The sequence below is a fragment of the Nyctibius grandis genome, chromosome 8 (genome assembly GCF_013368605.1).
Source record: "Nyctibius grandis isolate bNycGra1 chromosome 8, bNycGra1.pri, whole genome shotgun sequence".
Taxonomy (NCBI): Eukaryota; Metazoa; Chordata; class Aves; order Nyctibiiformes; family Nyctibiidae; genus Nyctibius; species Nyctibius grandis.
In genome coordinates, this window is record NC_090665.1 from 43,697,037 (window position 1) to 43,722,881 (window position 25,845).

The 25,845-nt window shown below is 42.7% G+C and overlaps 1 protein-coding gene across 2 annotated transcripts in view; it reads right to left on the reverse strand.

Annotated features, from left to right (window-relative positions):
* Positions 1 to 25,845, reverse strand: part of LRP8 (LDL receptor related protein 8) — a 192,246-nt gene that overhangs the window by 77,473 nt on the left and 88,928 nt on the right. The gene's annotated exons all lie outside the window — the stretch shown is intronic.

Consider the following 25,845-nt stretch of genomic DNA (forward strand, 5'->3'; position numbering starts at 1 on the left):
TGAAAGTGTGCTGCACGATTTATAGACAGGCAAGACAAACAAGTCTCACCTTTGGAGTACTATAATCTAAGTAATAATGGTTTTATCTATGCAATCTATTCATGGCTTTTTAGTCCATCTGTCACCATAGCAGATGATCATAAAGAACTCCTCCAAACACTAAAAATCATTTCATTAAATGTCAACCACTGCACACAATTTGCTTTGCTTGCATTAATCTAGGGCTTGAAAAAGATGTAAGATGAACTCAAGCAATTAATTGGTCTATTCCTATGTGCCAGTGGTGCAGTGCAACCAGTGCCCTGTAATACAAATCAGTGTCTTTCCACTGCAGCAGAAAGTAATCTACAGATAACTAGTGCCTTCAGTCCCTGGCCTCAGTATCAATGTGATCGCTACTTGCTGCTTTTGCAACGGTGACTTTAGGGGCTTTTCTGTTAGGAATTGGACTGAACAGCCATGCTGTGAGAATCAGGAGCAAGGGCTCAGGCTCAGTGTTACCACCCTTGAAGCACAAGACTCTATGGCTAACTGGTATCTACCTTCGTTAGGGATCAATTTACATAGGAAGTGGTGGCAGGGAGAAGATTTGTTTCCTCCCTCTGCAAAGCTGCTTACAACCTAATAGGATCACAGGAAAATTCAGGTAGTAAAGGACCTCAGGAGGTCATCAAGTCCAACCTCCTGCTCAAGACAGGGTCAGCTCTGAGGTCAGACCAGGCTACTCTGGGGTTTATCCAGTCTGGTCTTAAAAACACCCAAGACACACACGACACAACCTCCCTGGGCAATCTGTTCCACTGCTTAGCTGCCCTCACAGTGAGGTTTGAGCTTGATAGCTATTCCCTGATATAAGTCATGCGCACACATCATTGCTAAATCAATATTTCTTCCAGCAAACATTTTTCAAAGCATTAAACACAAAAAATAAGCCTCCAGGGTTTGATTTTTTTTTTTCCTTTCTTTTTTTTTTTCTTACATGAACTGCTGTCAGGGAGGGAGCCATATTAAACATAGGTCACATGCCCACGCAGGAAACAAGGAGCATCACTGTGTGAGGCACTGGAGAGGTCTACATGGCAGAAATCAAGTACTTATTTTCTAATCCACAAAACATGCAGCTTCCCTGAACAGGCATCCAGCAGGAAAACACTGCAAAGCATCACTAAGCAGCTGTACAATATCTCAGGACACGCTTTATAAAGAGAACGTACATTTACTCCCCTTCTGTTGCTAAATTAGCCAGATTCTTAAAAAAAAAAAAAAAAGGACAATTTTCTCTTCAGTCATTCAGAACCAGATATTATTAACTAATATAGGAGAAAAACCCAACCCCATATAGACCAAGAGTTTTCCAAGAGACAAGGCATACTAATAATCCAGTCTGATCTTCAAAAGACATTGCACATCTGTTATCAGAAGGAACAGACTTTCTCCTGAACATCTCCAGGTAGAAAACCCAACCTTGTGAAACTAGCTATTGAGCATCACTTCTGATTTATTTATATGTAAGCTTGATTTAATTAATCTGATGTATTTAATGGTCAGAAACTCTGACCAGATACAGATGGATATGCATGCACAAGCAAAGTCGGAGCACTCCCCTTCTTGCTGTGAAGATGACTGGGTAAAACGTTGGTATCTTCTGTAAGGGGAAGGTTATGGCACCTACAAATGAAACAATCACATCTTCATCCAGAAAGCAGAGACTAGTATAATACTGGAGGCATAAGAAACTTAATTTTTAAAAACTATTTAGTTTTATACTAGCTCTCTCAGTGTCCTAATGTCTTGCTTTCCATAGGAAAACTGTCCTTTGACTCATTCTCTAGAGACCCAAGCAGTAACACAACTACTTTTCAACCTCAAAATAAACCTCCCCTTTTTCCATCAGCCTAACACTCTGATCACCGTTGTTTCCAGGACACGTGGATGCAGGCAAGGGGGTCAGCCTCAGAAGGGAGCGTAACAGGCATTCCCTTCAACACGGCCAGCCTGCTCACAGCAGATGGTGGCACTGATTGCTTTGTTCCCCTGACGCTGCTCTTCAGCAGCACAATTAATAGATTGCCAGGATTCACAAAGCGGGGGAGAAAAGCATTACTGACAGTCCCGGGGCAACACTTGGAGGGTGTTAATGTGCTCCCCGAGTGCAGCTCCTCTTTGCAAAATGAAGTTGGGCACAACCGCCCATCAGCAGTGGCCTAACGGAAAAGTGTCCTCCCTGTCCGCACACCCACCCAAAGGTCCAACAGTCCCATGCCAGATAGATCAGCAGGATACAAACGCATTTGGTCCTTTGTTTGAACCTAAACTGTCTAATCTCTTAAAGAAGCAGGATTAAGGGAGGGGGAGCTCAAATCTTTCTATGATTATTATATTTACTTCTACTATTTCTAATTTTGTTACTGTTTCTGCTTTTTATTATTTATATTGTTTATACTATACTTTATTTGTTATTATTTTATACTACTATTACTCTCCAACACATTGGGTCATGGCTCTGCAGACTGTCTTAATTCCAATAAACTCTGCTTTGTGTTACAAACAGCAACCCAGATTATTCAAACCACGAGAATATTGAAGCACTGTCTCATTTCTCACCTCTAATGCAAAACTGGAATCACTTTATTTCCAACCAGATTCACCTTCTGGCACTCAATCGTCGTGTCTCTGGGATCACAACACAGGCAGGGAGCAGTTAATTAAAATATCATCTGTCTTTTTTTTCTTGCTTTTTCTTTTTTCAAGTCCGATAACCTTTTCTATTAATCTCCCATGTTATACACCTTTCTTCTATCAATTCTCTGTTAAAAATTCATTGAGGCTCACACCATAAATTGTCAGTGGTGCATTAAAATGTAAAATAAATAAACACATCCCTTTTAGACAATGGGGAGGACATAGGTTCATGTTATGGTTTCACCTGGCTCAGAAATAGCCAAGCAAAATTAATTGTTCCCCTGAGATCCATTTCCTTTGCCGTAAGCAGCTCAGGCAGCTCCGCTCCCATGTCTCTTCAAAATGAACATAAACAAACAAGAGTAAGTAGTCACAGCATCCCTGCGCCTCTGCTCCTCGGGGGGCAAACCGATACGTGGAACAAGAAAAGAGAAGGCTACTGAAGCGTACACAGAGCCTTTCATCTTCTCCCCTGCTCGGCTGCAAAGAGTGACACCAAAGAGACTGCCTTTCTTTTGACTCTTGCCTCATTTGCCTTTGGTACCTGCTTTTCCCTTCTCCCATCTGCAGCTGGACAGATGTGTCAGAAACGCCAGGGTGGAAGTCGGCGCCTGCGTGACCACGGGGCTCAGCTCCCACGGGGATGAGCCCTGGCTTGGGCAGCTTTCCAAAGGAAGGCTTGGTCAAAGGAAAACATTCCTGCTTCCCTTCTCCCAGGAAGAAAGGCAAGGGGGAAAAAAGGTTTCAACTTTATCCAGCCATGACAGAAAAAATCCTGAATTTTAAATTGAGTTTTAAACTAAATTGCATCAAACCAACATGGTCCCTCATTTTGCAAAACATCCTTTTCCTTTCCATTACTCACATCTCTTATCCTGAACTGCAAGTAAGGATTCAGGGTTCATCCCTGCAGCAAATTAAAAGCAGAGAACCCAGGGAGACTGGTTTAGAATATAAACATTTATAGAGGGAATTCATAAAAAAAGCAATCACTGGGGATATGTGTAATCAGACTGGAGGAAATAAATCCATACTGAAAGGAACAAATCTTGTACTGGCTAGGACCAGGGACTGGATGATTTGAGTGTGACTTCTAACTTCCAAAAATACCCCTCTCTGAAAGGTCAAATCACTGACCCTAAAGCCAAACAGGTATCTGAATCTAACTGAAAGGCACAGGATTTATTCTTTCTTCCTCTTTCTAATAAGACCCAACATCTTTCCACTGCCCTCACAAGCCCTCAGTCACTTCATTTAACCTCACTTAACTTTTGCCTCAGTTCTAGAGGTTTTATGGGGCAGGAACATCTTACAGTTACTCTTTATAAGATACCAGGCCCTCTGTGATTTAATTTCCAGTTCACGCCTCTTGTTTATTCTTATTTTGCACATCTGTAATACTAAGCAATACACCACTCTACAATACTTCCATTTTTTTGCTACTCCTAATTTTCCCATATCAACACAGCTGAAAAGCACAGTGAACTTATTTCCTCTCTTATAATCAAGAGTTCGTGAGCAAAGCTGTAGCTGTTCAACAGCAGCAGTGATGTAAAAGCACATTTTCTGATTACAACTTGCCTGTAAAGGACAGTTAAAACAAAGATGATTTTTCTTTTTCCCCCTTAAGAGAATGAACTCCTATGTAGTAATAACAGACTCTAAATACTGGATTTTTAGATTAAGGGTTTTGTTCAAAGTCTGGGTTGTGTATCCAGACAGAAAACCAGGCTGATGAGAGCATCCTCGAGTGTTAACCCACAAAGACCCCACAGATTGTGCTCTCTCCTCATTTTCCCTCCTCAGTAACTGTGGGCCAGTTTCTACCAATTCTGAAAGGGTGGAAAGATGTGAAAAATAAGTCTACTCCTACAAGTTTCATAAAATCGGTAACTCAATAGAGAACAACCAAAATTACAGCTCTGCAGAGGGAGATGAGGGCAGAAGGTGGTCACTGAGCCGGTCTGCGACACGTGCTGCCAGCCAGCTGTGGCTGCACAGCTTCTGCAGCTCATACCCAAGGCAGGTTTATTGCAGAGGGAAGAAGGCAATTAGGGATTAAAAAACAAATTACCAAAAACCCCAGACACCAAAACCACTGAAAACTGGTTCCATTTGTTCCGCTACCCTCGTTCCTTTACACAGATCCTGCTCCTATTTTAACTTCTGAATCAATACCAGACCTCCCACCAAACTGTGAATCTGTTCTCATTTGCAGCCAGTATTCAGTCTTCTTGCAGAAACTAGTTTCACCCAAGCTGCTCTAAAAATAAAATAAACCAAAATAAAGTGAAAGGCCATACAATGAAAGTTTTGCTGTGATCCTTCCGCAGCAGTAGAATAGTACAACCCTGTAGGACGTCAGAATGGGAAGATGATGGTAGGCCAGAAAGAGGAATTTCAATTCATAAAACAGGGTTTCATTTCATGCTGGGAAACTTCAATGGCAACTTTGATCAGTGGCTTATCAGAGCTGCTGACAAGACTCCATACGAGAAGAAGAAAAGCAGCACCACACGAGTTCAGGAGCTTAACACAGACCATTGCCATCACTCAGCCCCGAGAGGTGCCAACGGCAGCTTGAAGTGTAACATGGAACACAAGTTAGCTCTTCCCAGAACAAAATACGTCATTACTATGGTTCACTCTGCACTTCTTAAGGGCCTCAATTAATCCAGTCTCACAGTGAGCAAAATACACCCCAGCTGAATTATTTGCTTGGCCCAATGAGGTTTTCTGCTCACCAAGAGCAAGGTAGGGGCTGGGCTTGTTACTCAGCTCGAGAGATTCTGGGCAATACAAAACTTGGCAGCAAACAGTTGTCTTCATTTTATAACCTCAGTCACCTCCTGATCGCAAACACAGCCACAGTGACATTGTAAATGCCACTCCCAAACAAAAATTCCCAGCAATACAAGAAAGCAATTTCGTTATGTTCACCACAAACTTGATATATACTCCCAAACCCAGAAAACTCTTGGAGCAGGAGACCGAGTCCTAACCACATACTTTGTCAGCGTCCCTGCCCTTCAAAAAAGTCTGTGGTATTGATCCCAAATCCTTTGGCAGGTTATATACCCAAAGGATGTCTTAAGTCCTCTTAAGGAGATCTGAAAAGCCTAACCTACATCTGACAACACTGCAGCCCAAGTACTCTCAATTCTGCTGTTAACTACTGTGGTATCGATTTTGCAAAGGAGGAAGCGTAACAGGGAGTGTAGGACAACCCACCCCGTGGTGGTTTCCTGGTCACAGCAGGTGGGCAAATGGTGCTTCATCCTCGGCCATGCCCAGCGGCCCCTGCTTCAGGCACCCAACCACCACGTGTGGGGAGCCCAACCCCACCAGCAGCCCCTCTGCCAGCCACTCGCTGCCAAATCCTCGGCATGGGAAATCCCAGGAACGTGATGTTTCGCAGCTACAAAATAGCAACAGATAAGATTCGAGAGTTGAAATGTCAGGAAATCCTAATGGATGTGGACTGTCAAGTCCTTTTAATTTTCAGACAACTAAGGACACCTTGAAGTAACAAAAGGGAATATTTAACCGCTCTCTGAATCTGGCCACTTTTTTGATGCTGCCATCTCAGCAGGCAATTACACTTACAAAGCAAGATTAATCAGATCACCTCAAACAGCCCGTGCTCAGACACAGACCATGCTCCCTTTGATACTCCGCATGAAACACATTTTAACGAAACTTTTTCCCAAGACCCCCTGACCTGTCCTGAGAAGACAATGCCCGATTGACAGAAGCCTAGTCAGAGGGTTGGGGACTGCTTGAAGCTGCTATTACAGTGACCAAAACATAAACACGCAGCTGCTGAGTCTAAACTAACCCATCTGATCAATCAAATCAAATCAACTAAATTAAAAGGAGAGGAAGAGACGTCACCTGTGATTTTCATTTGTATCAAAGGTATCCACCTTTATGCGTTTTAAATGGTAATATGTGTAAGCCCCCTATTTAGAATTATTTAAATACATTTTCATGTTTAATGGCGAGTTTAACATGAGGAAAATGGCAGCATCTCATTGTAAGCTATGGAAAGCTATGGAAAACACAGAATGCTGAAACAGCATTTTGTTCTCATGTATGAAATTAAAGTGACTTCAACTAACAAGCACATGCCCTTCATTGCTAAATTTACTCATGTAATCAAGGCAAAACTGAACAAAATTTTTCCCCAACCTGTCCTCTGGTTGCTGCTGCTATTTCAGACTTCAAGAAGGGACTGTACACTCAAAAGTTGCTCTGTTCTTTACCAAATATACCAGCTGGTCTAATGAATGCAGCATTTGTCCCTACAAACCATGCTTCGCCAGTAGGAAAAGCAGGAATCCCAGAAGAGAATCCAAGGACAAGATGACCACTTGGACTGGCATGCTCCTTCAAGGGCATTAGAGGTCTGTAAAACATACTACTTGGTATTCAAGACAAGTTCTCCTTTGGAGTTTGAAGGCTTCGGCAGGGCTCTGGGGGCTTTATCTTGGGGAGCTTCACAGGAGGGAACAGGCCGGACAGAGAGCTCAAGCGCTGCCTTGCTTTGGAGGAATGTGCTCCATGCTCCTTTTGGCAAGGCTCCATCCAACATCTGCTCCATCCATTTTTTCTTTAGCTTTCTTTAAGATCCACTCATAAAGCACCAGTGATTTTTTAAGCTGTACAAAACCAGGTTTTGTGACAATTTTCTCATTGCTATTCTCCAGGAACCCACATCACCTCAGTGTTCAAGTCTCTGGTGTCTAAAAAAAAAAACCAAACAAACAAACCCACAAGAAAACCAACCAATCTCCCTCCTGTTCTACTTGTAAATTAGAAAATCGTGTCCTTCTGCAGAGGAAGGGGGAGGAAGGGACAGATTTTTCCTACCAGCATCTTAAATACACCCTCAGCTTTGCTCAGGAATAGGCTGACAGCCCTGTCCTGCAGTCACCTCTGGATGCCACCAATCAACCTCACTGCAATATGGCAAGTTGGCAGGTGCGAAAAGTACCTGCCATTCAGTGTCAAAACATGCTCACCGACAAAATCTCACTGACAGTCATTCTCATACAGCAGCAGCAGTGACAAGGAGGCTGGCAAGTGTACAGACAGGGTCAGGCTTCAGAAAATGTCATTTTTATTACAGCAAAGATTATGCTAGTACAAAAGTACTCTACAAAAGGACTATCAGAAAGCTCACTCCTCTTAAGTAAGAGATATGAGGACTTGAAATGAGTAAGTCATGCATGTCCTCAGTTACAGGTACATGGAGACAACAGACATTAAATGACATGCCAAAAGTCATGCAGCAAATCTGGGGCACAGCCAAGGATCTGACCCACAGCTTTCAGCCCCATCTGCTAGCAAGGTATCTTAAGCCCAAGACAAAATTTCTTCTTCAGGAAAAAGAGCAACCATTGTTCTGCTGTAGAAGTTGAATGTGTTTCCAGAACTCCATATTGCTGCAGTCACAACCTCTTCAAAGGATTTGGTACACTCTGAGTTACCAGTTTGTTTCTAAATATTTCTTTGACTAAAGTTCATCCATGCTGACTTTTGCTGACAGAATTGCCAGCTTTGTCTGTCTGCTTTGCAGTTTGTTTCGCTTTCTTTTAACAAGCAACAAGACATTGTTGCAAGACACAAGCTCTTGGGTGTCACCTACATGTATGCTATTTCACAATGAAGGACATTTGCAAAATCCCCAAGAGACACTTGACGTTATTCAGTCTTTCTATTTCTGGGAATTAAACGCTAGGGGCCATATTCTACCCTGATGAAACCATCGAAATCCATGAATAATTATTGGCCTCAGTGGTCTCTGTGCAAAATTGGACGCAGATGTTTTTATGACACCCTATGATGTCTGTTTTCAATATAGGTTTTACAACCCTCCGCCTAAGTCAGAGTTATGTGCCTCAGGGAGGCACCTATAAATACTGCTGTTTGACAGGATGGTCACACAGAGAGGAAAATGATCCTGGACAGAAACACAAAAACAGTGAAAAACTCACCAGGCCCAGAAACTTGGGAGTGATCACAAGCATTGAACTCTTCAGCCAGGCTGATACTGTGCTGCAGCCCCCAGAGCTTGAAAACTCTTGATATCCCCAAGTTATTAATGGCTATCCCTCCCCACAGAGAGGTTAAACAATCAACCCCCTGATGAAAAAAGCCAGGCTTCCTGAGGACAAAACATACTGAAGGCCATTTCTGCTAGCAAATATATTAAGGCAGAAAAGTAGAAGTTGTTAATTTAAGTTCATGGAGCAATTTTGCTTCCCACCTACAAACATGCCCACAGCTCGTCAAACAGGTACCTGGGAAAAAGAACAGCCGTACTTTAAGGCTGAGTTTGCCTTCAGTTATTTAGAAAAGGAGAGGAAGGAGGAGACTAAGGACATGTGAATGTAGATCCTTTCACTAAGCAATACTTGGAAGGGATATCAGAAAAAGGAGGGCCTTCCTACATAGTTTTCTGCTCTATTTGGTATTTTTAAGGATTATTCCTTTCTCATAGGTGGTGGTGATAAAACCTCCAAGACCAGTGAAGAGGATGGCAAAGAACTTCACCCCCAAAGCCTGAAGGGCTACTATTTCTTGCCTTGGTTAAGCTGTTGCATTGAAATGTTACAACACTGGAGTTCACAGAGGAGACACCCTGTTACAGAAGTTGCTTTTCACAGCTTGGACACAACATTAAGTTCTCATTGTCTGGATTTAGTACATATACTATGAGGTTAAAGAACAGCAAAGCAAAACATGGCACCTTCAGCAGAATTTCATGCCAGGTTTGCTAAAAATCATGTTTGCATGTGGGAGGTAAATCCAGGAGTCCCAAACTTTGCACAGACCCAGTTACGATGAACTCCCTGTCACGCTCTCGCTGCAGTTGCGTGATATACACTGTCTTTAGGGTTAAAATCAGCGTGAGGCGTTTTGGCAGTCCTCAACCCCTGGCTGCACGTTTGCCACTCCACTGCTAGAGCCTGCCCCTGCACAGCTGCGGGTGCCTTTCGCAGCCCTGGTCGCTCAGCTGACATGAAACATCTGCCAGGAAGCAGCAGCAACGTCCCCCGTCCCCTTTGCCACCGAAAGCGGAGCAGCGTGATTACACACTGCCGAGTCCCCAAAACTGCAGGCAAAGTCACTTCCTCTGCAACTCAGCCTTAGGACAGCCACAAGGGAAACATATACCATTTAAGCCCTCTTTTGCAGAACTTGGCGTGGGTCCAGGCTGCATACTGTTACTACAACTGTGTGCAAAAACAGTAACTCGATATTTACACCTGCAAGCTCTGTGTTTGTAAGCGCAGTAAAACACAGGCATATGACATTCCTACAAACAAGCATTATACATTCCCAAAAATGTGTTAGTTGCTAACAGCCCAGGTATCTCTGGCCTGGAATATAAATTACCCAAATCTAATGACACACTGGAAAGGCAGCAGAACTCAATGCAAAACTCACAATCCCTGACAATCGCAAGAAAAGGAAAAAAAAAAAAAAAAAAAAAAGCAAAGGCTCTTAAAAAGTCAGGAGCAGTGACCTATATCACGTCCTTGAAGACTCCATCCTCACAGTGGCAAAAGGATGTCTTCTGTTGGTATGAAATAGGGAGAGGGGACAAGAGAAGAGTAACAGATGTGGGATGACGGAGAAAGTATTGCTGGTTCTGTGCACAAATCTGTGGGGGTGGCCAGTTGGGGCAGGCAACACGGGTCTATGCTTCCCATTAGGGAATTACACGTGTAGTAACACACCTGAGCATTCTGTTCGGCAGCCAACATAGGGGGAAATGAAGCTGTTGTTTTGCTTCGTTCTGCTGCATTTATTTATTTTTTATTAGAAGCAACACCACATTTAATGTCACTTCTATACATGGTCCAGTTGCTTAATATTGGATCAACGTTTGCTCTTTTTCTCCTGTTCCTACTTTAATCAATAAGTTGCAGGGTGAAAAATGCAAGAAATGCTCTATACGGTTAAAAAAACCCCACATGCTGTGGTTTCCTTTTCTGGGAGGCTAAAATACTACAATTAAAATGCTCATTGGCCAGTCTTGGAAGAATGAATAGTCAATAGCAAGGGGAGTGGGGACTTTTAAAAGACTTAATCTAGTGTTTTCAGCTTTATCCTCTTTTCCATTTGCTTTGTTTTCAGCAAAATTACAGCACTTCTTGGAGTAAAAATGCATTTCTAGGATTATTAAAAAAAATGTTCCCCTTTTTGACCATGCATCCATTGTCCTGAATTCTTTAACTGCTTCAGACACCAAAAACAGAAATGGAAAATGGAAAGTAATAATCTGTATGCCACAGAAGAAAAAACAGACACAGAAACCCCCTGTGCCATAATATATACTACTGAAAAGCAGTATTATGTCATACCAATATGTGTGGTATAGGAACCTGCATTGAATTAACTAGGTAGCAACACAGCAGGAACGTCCAAGATGATAAAAAAAAATTTAGACCCTGGTTCTTAATGATCTTTAGGCAGAACAGTGACACAGACGCCCCATGTACCTGTGAAGGTATCTTTTCTACAGCTCTGTTAGCTGCTCTGTGAAGAGGACGTGAATTGCATCCAATGACTAATTTGTCAGGAATCTTGCTTTTTAAGACCACTGAATCAGAGCTCTGGGAATTTTAAGGGATTGCACACAAAAGCATTTTCAAAAACATCTCCAAAGCCAGCATCGTTTCAGACTGAACAGCATGTTCATCCTCTGATCCAAGTCTGTTACGGCGGAACAGTGCCAAACAAACGTCTATTAATATTCTGCCAGGAAGCACGAGCGGATGGGCTCTTGCATTACATTAAGTGAAGTGGTCAGGTTAAGAGTTAGGCATCGGTCACGCAGTTCCTCCATTCAAGCACAAACCTCTTTACCCATCATCGTGTGTTGTCAAATGCTTTTGTGCATTGCAATATTAAGTACTAGTGCCCTGGGGATGGGAAATGAATAGGCACAACATGGAAATTATGATGCATGCAACAATACCCTTTAACCTATTAACAAGTATGACCAAGCTCACTTATTCTGAGCTCTCTAATCATCAAGGCAAGAAGACATCAACAGCTACTGTGTCACACTGACAGGGCCTTCAATGACAAGTGTGGTTCAAAGGTCCATAGGAAACACAAAAAGGCTTTGTCTTTTGATGTAAAGAACAAAGCTACCATGTGGCACAGCATCACACATGCAATTAGTCAGGAAAGTTAATACAGTAGAAGCAGATGGTGGAACCATGTCAACATTTTCAGTGGGCACATTTCCCCTTAACTCTCAAGTTGCTGTGAACTGAGGTTGTGGGGGAGCAGCAGGCAGGTTGTCAATAAGCTGGACCACACCAGGGATCAACATTACCCTTTTATCTACTCATCTGAGGTACCTGTGTGCTTCCACCCCTACTGGCAGAGCTCCCATCTTTTAGACACCTCCTCTACACCACATCCCCACGTCACAGGGTAGCACCATTAACCTCACCACACATGGAGGAAAACTGAGGCAAAGAGAGACAAACAGTCTCTAACCCTGGTTGTGCTGGGAGATGCTGGCAGGGAAAGGCATTAAAAACACACCTTCAGTGGCCCTTACACTGCCCATTCTGCTCATTTCTGCAGCCAAATGAGTTACCAAATGCTACAGACTCACTTGTACAGCACAGCGACAGCACACGTCACTCCAAAGTACCTTATACATTCGCAAAGAGCAACTGCTCCTCTAACGCTTCTCACCTGCCAGCCCGAAAGCTCAGCTAACAGGACAGGAACGAAAGGCTTCTCATTCACCACCAATCGCACTGGATGTGCAGAAAATGTAAAACCCAAACCAGAAGGATCGCACAAAGAAACACAATACAGGAAACACTGTGATTTGTATGACTTTGAAGTAACAGCCCTGCACAGCCTTCAAAGTCTCCTCTGCTGTTATTGTCAACCAGTTCTACTCAATTCCCCAGCTCCGTACCTCATGGACTTCAACAGTACCCAGGTGAGGATGGCAGGAGCTTTCAGCTCTGCAAGTCATTTAATTAAAATAAAACGAACAATCAGCAGCTAGTCAAACCACACGTACGCTCCAGCCACTACAGCTGCCAAATTCTGCAGCCCTCAGTCCAATCTGATTTCCTTTAAAGCTCCTGGCAACCCATTAATTAAAACGCATTATTTACAGCTTCTAGGGGCTTGAAACCACGGGATGCACTTGATGGAATTTACGCAATTACGTGCAGTCAGTCCTAGCGACAAGCTCCATTCTTGCTCTTGCTCTTCTCTGCTCCCACACTTGGCCGTTTCCTTCCCCACGGCTTGTCCACGCGGTGCCGTTCAGCCTGGGCCTGCCACGGTGTGACTGGCTGCCATGGAAATGAGCAGGAGGCAACAAAGGAACTGCGAGCCTCTTGCTGGATATGGAGGAGTTACAAAGTGATAGTGCAGGAAGGCCAAGACAAAGAGAAACCAATTTGCCTGTTGCCTCTGAACACAAAAACCCCTCCCCCTTTGTGCAAGGAGATGTTGATGAATAGAGTTTTCCCTCAATTTAAGAAACCAAGCCCCTTCCAGCCAAAAGGAACCAGGCTAGGTGGATGGAAAATCCTGCCTTCAGTCCTATGCAGCAGTCCACCTGTTAGTGCTTTGCGGTGAAACATCAGTAACGAGGTGATCCCAAAGCAAACCCAGAGGATGTGTAGTTTAACTCACTTAATAAGCAATCCCCATGTCACTCGTACAGCAGCATCAGCTGCAGACAGATCTTCTCTACTTTCAGGAGTTTTTTCTTTTTTTTTTTTTTTTAACTCCATTATTGAGTAGTCACACACATCAACAATTCCCTTGACTTTGTAAGAAAAAAGCATCTTAAAACATACATTAGAAGGTATGACTGACAAGTATAACAAAGTCTACTGTGTCTTTGAACTGCTTTCCAAAGGTGTTTTACGAGAATAAAGGGAACAAAGTTCTACAGAATCATGAACTTTTCACTGCTTAAGGAGTCCTACATGAACACTGCTGAAAGATCAAGTACCATAAGCCCAAGACATCCACACATATAATCCTCCCAATGATTATTATTTCCCCCCCGCCATGTGCTTCTCACATTTTTTTTTTCCATGAGGCCAGTGACTTACCTATGTAAAACCTATGGAAACCATCCTTAATGAGACATAAAAAGGAGAAAACTCTGTGAAAATAAGCCACTATCAAAGCCTAATAGCTTTCTTCCAGCGATATAAAAGTGGATTTTGGCCTTAGCCTCCTGTGGTTCATTCACAACTGGAAAGAAAGCAGAAAGGTGAAAAAGCATTTCTTGCATGATGCAGAAGCAGCTCTGCAGATTTCAGTCAGAAGAGGTATTTTTTACCACAAGAAGTCCAAAAACACAGGAGTTTCTATCAATATTTGGCTCCTGGTTAAGTCTTTTGTCACAGTGATTTTCATAAGAACAGCTATGAATGGATGAGACCAATGACCATGAAAATGTCTCCAAGATGACTGTTTTATTAGGTTTTCTCTCTTTTCCAGCATTGCCCATTTGGTAGTGGGTTCTTGTAGGTGATAAAGTACCATGATGAAATGCCAGACACTTTTTAATGAGAAAGACAGCAATGTTTTTACACTGTTCAAAAGAGGAGTTTGTAAAAGCCTATCCGTTAGAGCATGGAGTCCTGAACTTGCAATACTTCAGTAATTTTCTGTGTCTCCAACATTAACATACACTAAAAACATTAATCTACATGTACAATTTTAATTCAACAGGATTTTTTTTTTTCAAGTTATCTTCTAAGTCTGCCACATATACTAGCAATGCATAGCTACCATTGCAGTACAGCCAATGATCTGTAGCCCCCAGCTAATCAGTACCCTCTAGAAACTATAAAAAGTAGCATCAGAACCAAAAAGCGAGATCCAGGGGTGAGAACCTGCCTCCAGCAGTAGCGACAGCATCCCCAAACTCAGCATGTCGGGAACTAAGGAACAAGCAGATGAATCATTTTCATTCATTCCTCCAAACTCTTCTTTAAATAGCAGCACAGGTAAGACCCTATGAAGACTATGGCTACAAGGTAAAAGGTTTTGTAACCACCAAACACCGTCCAGCCTGTCACCACCAGAACTGGGACCGGTGAGCAATATCAGAATTAAACTTCCCCTCTGCAAATGGTTTCCAGTCACCTAAGTGTTACCAAGACAACTCCAGCTACCAGAATACAAATTACCTTTGGGGTACCACGGTGAACTCTGAGCACTTACCAACTCTGCATGCAAATTGAAATCACAACAATTTAAATGACAACTGTGTAAACAGCAGAAACTATTAAACTATCACAGGAGTCAATGGTACTATAGTGAGGAAAAATGTTACTGGAGGCAGAAACAAAACGGAGCAAAAGGAGGAGGAGACGCACATAAACAAGTTCAGCCTCGTAATTCATGAGTGCCAGGCGATGGCGTCTCATTCCCTAGGAAACGACACTTTTCCTTCGACTTCTTGTCCTGGATATCAGCTATAAATAAGCCCCGATGTTGGGGCAAAACTTACAACTGCAAAAAAAGGAAGAAGAAAAAAAGACATAACTTCTTTTCTCTTTGGCACTGATGTGTGAGGCTATCTTAAAACTCAGAGCGTTAAAGAAACGCTCTGGATGCATAAACTGTTTTGCAAAAAATGCTGATAAACCAAGCACAGTGGTAGTTAAGTTACTGGCCTGAAAAATTTAGTTAGTAAATAGCTTCAGCAAGTGGAACTATAAGGACTCAGGCTACACAACTAAGAATTTTAAGATGCATGACAAGCTCAGAGACTGAAATCTGAGAATGAGGGAGGGGTGGGAAACACTGAAAGCTGCATTCCCCATTAAAGCTGAGTAACATACAGTGATCTTTTTATCCTGTCAGAATATTTTTCACTAGAAAGTCCCAAACATTTTACATCCAGAACAGTTAGAGCCAGATTTTCATGAGGAGACTGGTGGTGTCCTCAATTTTAGACTTCTATCAGGAGGTAACATCACCTGAAGCTTCTCATGACCAGCAAGAGCCAGGAGAGTTCTGGCCAAACTCCTCCTTCTCCCTGCTATCCCAGCTTCATGCAGACCGCAACAACAACATCAAAAAAAATACCAACAAAAACCCCAAAGCCCTGCATTTTGGTGGGAGCATGCTAAACTGGATCCCTTGAGAGCCAGCAGTGGGGCAATAAGAATGAGAAATGAGAAAGATAAGTGAAATTAACCACTCAGCTACAAAAGCATCAACATGCATTTAAATTGTTACTTGTTACGTTAGATATGGGAAAAAATAACATTTATTTTTAGGCTCCATATTCCTCCAGCAAGACTCTGGAAATATTCCTGACAGGAGGTCTGGACCCTCTGGCAGCTTTGCAGATCCCCACCACAAATGAAAGCCAGCACAGAAGTCCTGCTGTCCACAGCTCACACAGCTGCTCGGGTGCTGCTGAAGTGTTCACACACCTTTATTTTTCCTCTTACAGTGATACTTCACCAAGTGCTTGGCTACAAGAGGATTTACTGATTCAAGTATCAAGTGCAAGTAGCTCAGCTACAGGGAGCCAAAAGCAAGGCACTGTGAGTCTGACCGCTTTGTTCCACCTTTCCTTCTGCTAAGGTGAAGTCCTTTCTACCAGACTAATAAAGTGCAGCTTTTAAGCAAAAATTCTCTTTCTCCTGCCAGGTTAAATTACTGTTGGATAGTCTGTATGACCAGGCAGGAGCCTCTGTTAAGAGTATGACAATTTGCCTGGTGGGACTCTCTGTGCAGCTACAATCACTTGAGACGTTGATCTTTCTATAGAAGACGACATGGAATACAATGTCCCATTATCAGGTCTTTCCTTGACCAGCTGGAAGCAATTGATTAAATCCCAGAAGAGTTTATTTCAAAAATCAAGAGAACTCTCCTCATGTCTGTGCATTAAAAACCCCTCACATTTTATAGTACATAAACATTCAGAAAAATATTTTGTAGAGCCTACCATATATGTTGTTTGCTGGCCCAAAGATGCCGAAGTATGTTAATCAGAGAAGATTCCAAGGGGTCATGGCACAGAGTCATCAGACAATCTCTGATGTTTTGAGCCAAAGAGATGTCACAGAGACTGAAAAAAATCAGTTTTCAATTAAAATCCAACTCACTGGATGCTCAATTTGACAGTAAAAGCAGCAGACTATTTCCCCAAATTCTGTAAACTCTGAAGCCTTTGCTGCTTGTGCGAGGAGCCAGGAAGAGCAGTTGTGCCAGCACACAGTGGTCATCATGACAGTAAGGGTGGATTTGATGGAGACCTAGGTTTTTAGTGACAACTCAAGAGAAGACAAAAATGGTATCTAACTGCCACACTGAGCTACATGAGCTACATGGTGGGCTACATGAGCCCAATATTACTTGGATGTTAAGTGCAGGTCGGGGAGAGGAGTACAACAGAGTATGATAGTCATCAAATCTCATGCCAATGTGCTGAACTGGCTGCACCCGGCAGGCCTTCCTCTGCAAATCCCGCAGTTACTCCAGTCTGTGGCTTATCTCGTGCAGTCATCAGAGCTAGGAGAGATGAACAGAGGTTTCAAGCCAAATTTGCTGAGCAATCACCCATTCCTTAATGGCAACATTATAATTAAAAATAATAAAATCCTGGAGACACAGAACTCCAATTTCCCAAAAGATTACTCCCAACTATTCATCACTGTCAGGAGCTGCCCCTTGAGTGGACAAGCCCTACCAGACCCAGGTGCAGGGCTTTCAAAGGGGTTGAATATCCAGATCAGTGGAATATTTAGAACCCGCCAATAACTTTCACCATATTTTCATCTTTGAATCTATCTAGCAGCTGACAGAGGTTATAAACCTCAGAACTTCCCTCAGTCTTTCAATCTCAAACAACTTCGCTGCTCCTTCTCCCTCCCTTCCCATTTCAAACCAAGTTGTAAATTTTAGCCCAAGCAATACAGTCTGGCCACATCTCACACTTGCATTGATCATCTCACTTATGCCTGGTTTCATGAGACACTACACTTTACAGCAGAACCGAGTCTAAATGGAAAGCTCACAACTCTGAACCAGATGCAGCTCAGTGCCCTGCTGTGCTCTGCTGCGGTTCCTGACCAGCCAAGTGAAGTGAGACTCCCTGAAACCTTCTGGCCACCTAGAATACAGGAGAAGCTAGAAACAGCTCCAAGGATCAACCTGCATTCAGAAATGCTTTACTGCTGGAGTGGCCACTATAAGCAGGCAAGAGCAGGGGAGCTCAATGGCACTGAACAGCGACCAAGTCAGAAGAGAAAAGGCAATTTGATGAACAGTAATTCCCACCAGACTCCTTAAGCCTGATGCACATCCACTCTAACTCCAACTTCAGTAAAACCAGAGGAGGATTTCAATATAGCCCTATCTATGCCATCCCTTCAACAATCATATATACAGAAATAACTGCTAAAGACTGGCAGATTGTTACTGAATTCAGAACCTTTAGTTTCCTTAGAGTTTTTCTTATCTCCTTCACCCTGAATTACAGGCATTTACAGTTTGAGGTTCTGCGCACTTTCCCACTTTCTTGTTCAACGGCCTCAGAACATAAAATCTCAAGTCTCTGTAGCTCTGAGGAGAAAACATGCTGCCCTTTAATAATTAGCTAGGGTCCTTCATAAAGTTACTGAAACACTAAAACCAAAATAAAAAATAATGGCTTCAACATTGTCTTGAATGCAAGAATAAAATAAAATCTGCTTTCAGAATACTTGTCATATTCCAGGAGGCCAAGTGCGCGCTGGCAGCTGGCACTGAAGTCACAGCAAGGCAGTAATTAAACACTCAGTGGTGTGTGACACAAGGACACAGAAGAAGTCTAATCAGAGGAATCACCTCTTCTCCCTACGCTGGCGAGACCTTCATTCTCAGACCGGAGGCGCGATGGAGGCAGGAGGCTCCTCTCTTGCACGTTCTCTCTGCAAGTCAGTACATGAAAACAATGCAGAGTCCCTCACTTCTCTGTCAGGCCTTAAAAACTACAATATTCAAAGCTAAGTGTGAAGATGAAAGACCACTATGCTCAGCCATAACTTCCCTGCTCACCAAGCCATTCCCTGAAGGCCATGGCCCCCTCTGATTGTCTTGAGAGGGGAGAGAGATGGATTTTTCCAAGACATCCTGCTTCACACCATGGGAAGAAGATGCTGTTCCTGCACACGCACAAACCAGACACTTCTAACTCACTGGGAGTCAGACAGGGCTGTGACATGGTGCAATACATTAATCTGGCCCTGATCGTCAGCCAGCATCAAGAATGTGACTAACTTCGGTACCAATTAGAACTGATGTACAAAAGCACCAAGGGTTTCCTGGAAGGTGACAAATAAAGGTGAGACTTAAGAGAATAAATTAAAATCTTCATTCTGAAAAGAAAAATAAAAAGGGCATGATCCCCTACTATGTGACAGCTACAAGGAACAGCTGTTAAGGAGAAGCTGTGTGATGTGGTTCATCTCATCCCTCCATTACCAAGTGTTTCTTTTTCCAAAAGCAGAAGATGGCAATAAAGAAAAACAAATCCCTCAGAAAGCCTAAAGAAGTCAAGAACTACAAATTACTATTGTTAGAAATAATTTTGTTCTAATGACTCTGTCCTACTCAGCATTGGGAAGTTGAATCCCAGTATCATTACTCAGTGGGTGACTTCTCCGTTTTCTGTCTACGTGCATATTTCTCCATTAGTTGCCTCTGGGAAAGGAAGGGGAACCGGTAAAGGAACACAGAGGAAGGGTCCGTCTGCATGGGGGGGAAATAACTGCACACTGGCTTTGATGCTCTTTGCTTCTCACATATTTCTTTGGCTGTTATGGGCAAGAAGTAAGCAAAATAATGAAATTAAACCCATTGCCAAGTCAGTAGCAGCTCAATCCCAGGTCAGGTAATCACCTAACAGGTATCCCTGGGCATGGTGTGGCAATTTGTCATGAAATGAATTCTTAACGAGGACAGATGTCTAAAAACAACACCCCCCTCTTCCCCCCCCAAAAAAAGGCAAACAAAAAACCCAGACCCCAACCACCATCAAATATGGAGCATCTGCAGCTGCAAAATTCAGAAGGCAGAAGTTTCTCCAAATGGCCGTATGTTTAACGGTCCTGTTCCCTGAAACTGCAGCCACTGGCCAGCAGGCATTTCCCTTCTGACAGTCACTCACATGTCCAGCAGAAGCAAGTAACACACAGACTGACCCATCCTCCCTCCTCTGCCTTGGGCTCTTTATTGGGAGAGAGGTGGAAGGGAGGAGTGAGCAGGATAATTATTAGAGAGGGAAGAGGTCTATGCACAAATGTATATCAACTTGCAAAATTCCTTTCTTGTGAAAGAATAAACAATTCAAGGATGTGAATCTGACAAGAGATAGCAATGCAAAACCACTTAGAATATTTTAGTAAGAAAGCTCCTATTCACTACCTTGTGAAAAGAAGTTTTGTTTCTCATAGAGCTGGCTCCATTCTTTTCATTTTTTCTTCTCGGCTCTCAGTCTGTGGCAGCTCATTATAAGACATGAACATTTCGCTTTGTTCCTCGGTCAGCTAGGTCCTGTCATACAATTCAATTGGCAGGTGAATTTTAAATGGGTCAGAACTGACAGTAAGCTGTTAAAATGAGAATAAGCTGATTGTCCCTGGGAATAGAAAAGAACAGAGGGGACTTTCAGAGTATCTGTGTCTCCAGATAACCTTTGTTATGTAATGGAGTGCCTTACACCGACTTCTTTTTTTCTTTTTCCATGGAAGCAACTATGTCAAGGTTTGCTAAGAGTGGAATAGCTGTTTATCAAGGAAGAACTTGGTAAACGCATGTAACACCTGGAAGCACTGCAGGACTCTCAGGCTGTATGAATCACAGCCTCTGGGTCCTGCACCCAAGTCAGACCCCCCGCAGGGGCTGTGCTCCTTGCACGTGCAGGACAGGGGCCTCTCACGGTCCCTACAAGGCTGCTGCATAGTGAGCAAGGACAAGCCACAGGTCTAAGGCTACAACACACAAATGTGCCCAAATCCAGATTAAGGACTGCTAACAGTGACATGTCCTTGCATAGCAAAGATTTACTGGTCTGCTGGCAGCCTCCTGAAGACTAAATTTGACTCTGCCCTAAAGCCAGATACACTATGTACAAGGGTACAAAGTTTTGGAAACAGATGAATTTATAAATAGTTGCTTAGAAGTCTTCAGGCTCATGCCAGTTTTCTGTGAAAACACCAAGTCCTTTGCTAACTGAATTCAAACACAGGCTCACGATTTAGATCAAACCCTCATCGTCCTCTCCACAAGTCATCCAAGGCCAAATGGAGACCAGTCACTAATATTTAAAACACAACTGATGATAGCTACTGGCTGCTTGGAGGCCACTGTTCAAAATTATATCCTCTCAAGAAATCCTCACTGATCAAAATCCGTGTCAGAAGACAAAAGCCTCGTGCTTCCCCAAGTCATGCTATGCTTCCAAACATAGCCTGGAAGAGCTCTTCTAATGGGTTAATCTGAATTTATGTAAGCTCAAATGGAGAAGAAAAATCTGGTCTTCTGTGTTTTAGCTGCAGTAAAACACGACGAAAAGTGGAAAGCCAGAGAGACCTGCCGTTGTCCTTGCAGTCACAATCCATTTTTCTCTGGACCAGCTTTTCTGCTTTGAGACCAGAATGGTTAACAAGTTTTTAAATAGCAGAGCAATAGAAAATCTGCAATTATTTCCGCTTCAGGACTGTCCTTAGAGATTCAATATTATCTGAAAACTAATAAAAACATTCAGAAAAACACACACAACAAAATTACAATTTGAAATATTTTTCCATAGTTAGCAATAAGAGACTACTTAAATTTGATTTATGTAAACATAAAATTGTGGAAAATACACAGCCTGCAATGATATTTCCATCCCCTTCCCAATCACCACCTTGAAAAGTATGTATTGTTTTCTGCTTTATTTGAATTTATTCTTAAAACCGGCTGTTTATGTCAGTTTTTATTAATTGTTTTCACTGCTGTTTCTCAATGCAATTTTACTGTACAACTTCCCACACTGCAGAATCTTTTTTTATTCATGCAGCAAAGAGGCTGCCAGGGTGAAGCTTTAGTTTGTAGCTGAGTCCTTTTATTATTAGCCTACATTTTTGTGATCTTCTTTTATAAATCAGTAAAATATTTTATAATAACAAAAGCAAAAAAGAAAAAAATGAAAACTGCCCTCTAACCTTGCAAGGACACAGCACAGTCCTAAACCAGTGACCGCTGAGGTGCCTCACATTCGGCCGAACCCCCATTCCATGGCTGCATTGCCCCATGGTTTCCCTCCTTCCCCAGACCTCAGGTGTCCCCAGGAAGAAATCCCAACACAAGCTGGAACAAGCACGTGAGCCCACAACCTTGGCTCTTCTGGAACAATGTGTTGCCAGCTCCAGAATAAGCTGGGAGAGGTGGAAAAGAAAGGGAGTCAAGCCAGTCTCCACATTCCCCCCACATCTCTCCTTGCCAGGATTCATATGTAACCTGACTGTTATAAAGTCTGCTCTCTGCAAGGACAAACCCCCTCTAGAGCAGCTACATCCTAGACGTCTCCAAGCTGATCACTCTGCCAACAGCCACAGCCATCACTCACCAGCTCTCGCGTCCCAACCGAATGCTCTGTGGTGCTGGACAGAAGCAGGGTGAGATGCCATTCCCGTACTGTAGCGCTTTGCAATCAATATTATGACAAGATAATAAATCAAGAGCATCGTAACATCACATGCAAACAGCGACAATGCTCTCTACCTGCCCCCAAGGCACCTATAAATCACAACCCCTCTTCCAGAATGCGTGCATCTTTAATTTTACAGATTCTAAAGGTCAAAACTTTACCTGCATTTACTTTAATGCTATTCATACATTATTAAAACCTTTTAGGAATCACCCACTCACTCCAGGCCCTCCCACAGGGCTGGGCAGCAAGGGCATGCTAGCTAGAGAATTATTATATATTCCATGTCAAGGACAACAATTCAAAGTCAAGACAGAAGAGGAAGATGCTAAATAAAGTAATGTCTTAATATTTCTAATTTAGCTCTAAAATAACCATTTTTATTTAAATTTGCGTGCATTATACAACTAACATTGGAATCTCTCATTTGAACACACACAGCCCTTTACCTAAAAGTATTAAGATGCTCTAGAAATCTTCCCACATGAATCATAAGGAACAAGCAAGAAATCAATCTACCTGCACAAGAAATTCAGCTGCTTCTAATGTATCTATGAGAGGCCAAAGCACCAAACAGCCTACGGAGATGGAATAATATCGTATTCACCTGAAACTCTGAGAAAAGATCGATCCCAAATAGTCAGTCTTCTTTCCTCCTCCAGCTGTACGTACCAGAGAGCCAACATCTGCCATAGCTTTACACCCTCTTGCCAGAACGAAGGAATATTGATTTTTTTTTTTTGCCCAGGGAAAAGGATGAGAAAAACAGAAACACATAAACAATGTTTAACAGCATTTCCTAAAGCAAATTTTTTTTAAGACTCTCTTTGAAGATTAGTAACTAGTTCATTCCTGATTAGTTTGCAAGATTTAATTCAAAACATGGCAGTAGGCAGCACTGCAAATCAGATGTTGAGTTTAACCAAAAAAAAAAAAGCCAACCTTTGAGGCTATGTCTTACCCAAACAGCATTATACAGCTGCTAACAGGTACAAAAGGCTGCCAACTTTAGCACTGAGGATTGTCACTGCTTTCTGTGACAGCACTGTCTACACCTTAAAAGGGGAATAACCCATTAGCAGAAAACATTATACTTCCTCACAAGTTTTAACTTGCTTGCTGGAAATCAATCTTCTAGCATGTGTGTGCAAGCACACACAGACACATACTTACACACATACACAGTTGTTAAGACCTTAACTATCCATCCGCAGTTATTTGGAAAGTATACAACTCTTCCACTGCTACAACCACCTATCTAGCAGAAATATACCTTTCCAAGCATCCTCAAACTCAGAAATATTACTTATGTGGTTGTACCTCCTTGTCTTCCAGGAGGTATGATTTACGTACGAGCCAATAAACACATACGTGGTCACTGTTCATAATGCTCAAGTACCTATTACTGCTTATTGACTCAAAGATCGAGGGGACAAGAAGTGCAACCTTCTGACCAAAGGATGCACATATGATATGCAGAGAACCTCTCTGCTACCCCGCAGCTCCCACACCTTGGAAGACCCTCCTAGCCACTTCTGCAATGTCATTCTCTGACAAATGGAAACCTGTGCTCCACTTTTGAGTTTTCAAAACTCACTCAAACAGCTGCAAACAAAACAAGTCAGGACTGAGCATGTAGGAATATTCGGTCTTTGTGGCACCTCATTAGAAACTTTGCTGGGGTCTTATGAGCCACGCTAGCAGGCCATCCCTCTGCAGCACCGAAGGCAGGGAACGGCCCAATTTTTAACAGTACAAATGAACCACAGTGACACATTACATTTATAAAAGGGCTGCCAGAAGCCTCAGTCTACTGCTAATGGCAGCAGGTATTTGAACACCAAAGAAATGAGATTTCACTGGAAATCTGGGGAATTCAGGGAGACTTGAGGTCAGCGCTTCCTCCTCCCTCGCTCCCGTCAATGGATGTACAGCACCAAGGGCAAGGACTGCCAAGCCCAGCTGCAGCTGTGGGAGGCACTTTATGAAAATAAGTAATATCTGAAGCTAGCTTCAGACCACATGCTGCATTTTGACCACCCTCCCATCCATTTGAAATTGCAAATGGGAATCCTGCTCCTTAGTAAGAAAGTCTTTCTGACAACAATGAGGAACTGGGAAGCATCTGGTCTGCCTTCCCCGATCCCAGTCTCATGGGAACAGTAACTACCACTCAGTAATCTGACCTTTTGACTGGGTTGTGCTTGAATTATTCTGGTAGGCTCACCCTTTCAACCCACCTCCTGCTTTCAGTTCATCTTAATTTATTACTTATTTCCCTAACATGCTCCTTTGGTGACCTGTGTATAAACAACAGTCTCTTATACAAATCAACAATTTTTTCATTTGGTTCAAATGCTTTCATATTTACCTGGCAGCTGCGTAGTATCCTGACTAAAAATCTCTCACTTCAGATACCCCAGGTCTTCTCCTAATGTTATATTTCCTTCTCATTTGCCTTGTAACATTTGCAAAAAGGAATCATGAAATAAATAAAACTGTTATGTTACAATGCTGCTTATGTTATTGTGCTTAGAATAAACTGACCTTATCATCACAGCATGGTGAGCCGCCCTAACAGCAGCCAGGACATCATAAACCCACCACACTGCAGTATCACACATCCATTCCCAAGGGTACAGGCTGAGGCTTCTCCAAAGCCTGAAAACTCCAAATACACTTTATTTCTTAACAACCCTTGAGATGTCATTGTCCTGGAAATGCTTCCTATGAACAGTCAACACCAATGGCAAAGCCAAACAGGGTTAATTCCACTCCTAAGAACATTCTTCACTTTTAAGACATTCATTGAAAACATTTACTGAACTGCTCCCTCTAACTCACAGGACGTTCTGAGGAACAGTTTGATGGACGCATTACCAGCAACGACTGCTGCTAGCAGAAATGAGTGATGTTTACACTTTCATGTTCTACTAATATCAATTATGAGTTCTTGTACGCTTACAGCATATCATGTTCACCGGCCTGTACTCGTAAATCAGTAAATTGATCATTAATGTAGCACCATGGCCACACTCATACCTTTGCTGTAGAGAAGGACAGCACAGCAACGCATATGAAAGCAATAAAAATCATTCCCAGATGTTTCACAGAAAAGATCAGACCCCTGCCCCAATCCAGCCTTATTGTTGCATAAGGGCTCAAGTTTAGAGGCGCTCACCTCTCTTTCTTACCTCCGACCCACACAGCATGTATAGTACGTACTTGTGCATAGGCACCGAGAGCTTTATGATACTGTACGTGGCAATGAACAGCTGAGTTTAAAATACAACCACAAGAATCTATAACAAATAGAGCAAAATGAAATTCTGGGTCTGTCAGGGTGTGTGCAGGCTGTCTCGGGTTGTAGCGTGAAGCATACAGGAAACTTCTGTGTTTTACCTTCTTTCTAATAGGTAGAAAGCATCTTGTCTGCATTTTAT